Source organism: Schistocerca cancellata, chromosome 8, assembly GCF_023864275.1.
Source record: "Schistocerca cancellata isolate TAMUIC-IGC-003103 chromosome 8, iqSchCanc2.1, whole genome shotgun sequence".
NCBI classification, from domain to species: Eukaryota; Metazoa; Arthropoda; class Insecta; order Orthoptera; family Acrididae; genus Schistocerca; species Schistocerca cancellata.
The window spans coordinates 376,540,540-376,544,474 of NC_064633.1; the positions used below are offsets into that span (position 1 = coordinate 376,540,540).

Genomic DNA, 3,935 nt, shown 5'->3' on the forward strand with positions numbered 1-3,935 from the left:
TAATACTAGAATAGTGACTTGAGTTTAGAGAGAAGAAAATAGGTTTGCGGATGCCTAAGATTCATAGATTTAAATTCCGTCATTGTTAACTTACTGCTTATGCTTTTACGTAATGTTTCCCAATAATTTTAATGCTTTGCCGACAGCTTACAAAGGAAAAATCAGTCTTGGATTTCCTTAAAATTAGAATCGTATTGGCAGTCGTTTACAATTCTGTTTATAGTACTATAGTATTATTCTACCGGTAGTGATAAATTTCAGTATCACTGGTACAGCTATTCCCAGTCCGTGACATTTTTTTACTGCCTTTAACCTTTACTCTTAATTTAATTTATATTCTTCTGAACTTCCACGATGAAAACACGAAAACAAAACGAACAGCAGAATTACAAAAAAGTATGTCTTACTTCGCTGTATACATCAGACGACGTTGTGTAAGTATACCGCTAAGGTAGTACATCTTCGCATGTCCTCGGTATAGCCGTGATCGTCTAGTGGTTAGGACATTGCGTTGTGGCCGCAATAACCCAGGTTCGAATCCTGGTCACGGCAGTGGTGAAACACTGTCACGGCGAGGACTTTATTTTTACGACCAAATACGAAAATTTTGTTAATCAGTGCAATGAATAAGCTTTCCTCTAAAGTGCATCAGTCGCGTAATTTTTTTTAAAAATACGATAAAAGAAATGACCTGCCAAGATTGACTTCTGAGAAGCGCTTATTCATTGCCTATATCTGAAGACAACCGCAAGGTCTGTCAGAACGGAACGAAGCACTAATAATTATTTTGAAGTACTGAAAGCTTTTCGATTGATAATAAATAGCACAACAGTTGGAATACCAGTGGAAGTAATAATGCAAATGTTATTCATTACAGCAAGTTTTAACACTGCACAAATTGTTACTTTGCCCAATTCAACAGCATTATTCAGTATACGATCTTGTATTCATGTGCCTGCTAGTTGAAACTCGTAAACATGTGAGAAAAAATTCAAAAGAGACAAATAAGAACTGTAATCCTCATTAGTGTAACACAAAGCAAAAAGAGGGGTTTCATGTCCACATAATGAGGAATCAGTATTTAATACTACCTCTACAAATTCTGTTATATTTGCAATAGTCTTCCACATAAGTATGTAAAATATTTTTCATCATTCTCACTATTTGCCGGCCGAAGTGGCCGTGCGGTTAAAGGCGCTGTAGTCTGGAACCGCAAGACCGCTACGGTCGCAGGTTCGAATCCTGCCTCGGGCATGGATGTTTATGATGTCCTTAGGTTAGTTAGGTTTAACTAGTTCTAAGTTCTAGGGGACTAATGACCTCAGCAGTTGAGTCCCATAGTGCTCAGAGCCATTTGAGCCATTCTCACTATTTAGTGAAACCTAAAGGGCATTCTTATTAGATCACTACTTCTGTTCAGCAGCATAATATGTAGAACATATGAAATGCAAGGGACATGAGTCCCACAATGTGGAAAGATTTTTAGATTTATAAATAAATAAAATAAGTTGTATTTCTGATAACCAGCAAGGCAAGTACATTTTCCTTCCAATTCAGTATATTGTATTACCATTTAAAGCCATACCAGTATCTAGATTTTCTAGACAGAACTTTACTAGGGCCTACTGGTACTGCTTCATTTACTTTTTAGAAGGTAACATCATTAATATCGAATTAACAAATGATCAAGAACCCAGGAAAGGTTTTTCTGTTCTGGTTTTATTTTATTTCAAATTAACATTGGTTTGGCAGTTTACTAAATTATCCATAGTTTGATATAAATTTGATAACTTTTATCTTGAGACCTCCTACAGGATTAAAACTGCATTAAACGTGCAAACAAAGTTGACATCCGGTACAGTGGCTGATGAAAGCAACTGTACATGGGAAATGCCTTTTACGGTTTCTCCCATCAGCCACTACGTCGAGTGTCTACTTTGTTTGTGCTTTTAGGATGCCAGACTGAGTAACAGTTGTAACCTCGCAGAAGGTTTCTAAACAGGGCACACTCTTTTGCAGATTTATTCTAGAATTTTGATCTTATTGTTTAATTGTTTATTTAAATCTCAAAAAGTAACAGTTCAGTGATTTCACTGCAGAGCTTACTAACCAAATGAGCATTCATAGTTATTGGCAATGAACTCCATACAAAGGTTTCATTAAAATTTCAACAAAGTGATTCCAGATATAAGACAGGCTATGTAATCAAAACATGTATCAGGGTGAAGATGTAATTATTATGAAATGTGTAATGGTTAGTAGACTTGATTTTAATGAATTAGATCAATCTAGTGCAAACAAAGTTTTAGTTGTTTATATTACAAAAAGATGATCAAAGAAATTAAAAATGGTTTGACACATCCAATCACATTTTGACATGGATTCCTCAGAGAAAGTCAATCAAAAAGACTACGGAGGGATTTTTTTTCAGAAACAATATGAAAAGCAGCAAGTAAACTGAAGATGCAAAAAACTGATGAGTTAGGAAGCTTCCAGAAAATGTAACACGAAAAACTGTTGAATTTTTTGCAAGAACACCACTTTTCCCTGGCAAACAAACTGATTTTCTCTTCCAGCAGACAGAGAAAAACCTCAGAACCAAAAGTAGACCCTACTTGCTACTTAGCATTGTGAAAGAATTATTCATATGTCAACAAAACAGAAGTGGACCTGAAGGCACTTTCAGAATTTTTTGAATTATGTCCAAAGTAATGTGTGACTGTAGATGCAGCAGTCTCTCAAGTTGTTTGCTTAAATACATGAGAATCTAAAACTAATGCTGACACACAGCTCAGTGAAAGGAGATTATAAGGCGTTGGTTTGCAAAATAAGTGTGTTGTCTGGAATCAAAAGACTGAATGGTTCAGTGCTGTGCAGAATATTCAGAAACTCTGAAAAAAACTGTGGAAAATACATTTGAATCTGGAAAAGTGGTTGCTGTGGTCTTCAATCCAAAGACTGATTTGATGCAGCTCTCCGCACTAGTCTATCCTCTGTAACAGGCGTTCCCAAACTTTTCATCTGGTGGAACAGTTTTAGAATCCTGGTACTTTCACGGAACATCTCATTTATTTTGAAGGTTAATAAAATTATAAAAAATGTAAAATAATTGTTTTACTTATTCATTACTTCAATTTCAAAGCTTAACTAATAACACAGAATCATAATACAGTTTTTAAAAAATAAGAAAACAATCCAAAAAAATCGCCGTGTTGTTGAGTGTTTTTTTGTGGTGCACTCATTCACTTCCCACTGAACACCAGAGTTATGTGAACACAATTTGAAAAATTCTGCTGTATAAGTTTCTTGTGGATTGTGATTTATTCTTCTCATAACATACAGATGATAATCAATCATAGATGTGTCTCTGCATAACAAAGCAACATATCTATTTCAATCTGCTTACTGTATTTGCAGTGAGGTCTCCCTCTTCAGTTTTTGCCCCCACACTTACTTGTATAACCAAATGGATGATTCCTTGGTACTTCATAATGTGTCCTACCAGTCAGTCTCATCTTTTAGTCAAGTTGTACTATAACTTCCTTTTTTTCTCTAATTCATCAAAAATAACTAGCGTTTGAAAATATTCATTGTTTTTTTCTACCCACATTACACTTTTTTTCCAAGTCTATTGCTATTGATCTATTGCTATTGCTATTTGATCTATGCTTCTAATCTTTCACATTCTTCTGTAGTACCACATTTCGAAAAGCTTCTATTCTGTTCTCATCTGAATTGCTTATAGTCCATTTTGTGTACAAGGATACACTCGAGAGAAATATCTTCATGAAAGACTTCCTAACATTTAAATTGATGTTTGATGTTAATATATATTTCTCTTTGTCAGAAATACTCTTCTTGCTACTGCCAGTCTGCACTTTGTATCCTCTCTATTTCGGCCAACATCTGTTATTTTACTGCACAAATAACAGAAC

At 34.9% G+C, this 3,935-nt stretch overlaps 1 non-coding gene across 1 annotated transcript; it reads left to right on the plus strand.

The window, feature by feature from the left end:
• The first annotated feature begins 480 nt into the window (after positions 1-480).
• Positions 481-552, plus strand: Trnah-gug (transfer RNA histidin (anticodon GUG)). Its single transcript has one exon. It is a non-coding gene; the product is annotated as a tRNA-His (tRNA).
• The last annotated feature ends 3,383 nt before the right edge of the window (positions 553-3,935 follow it).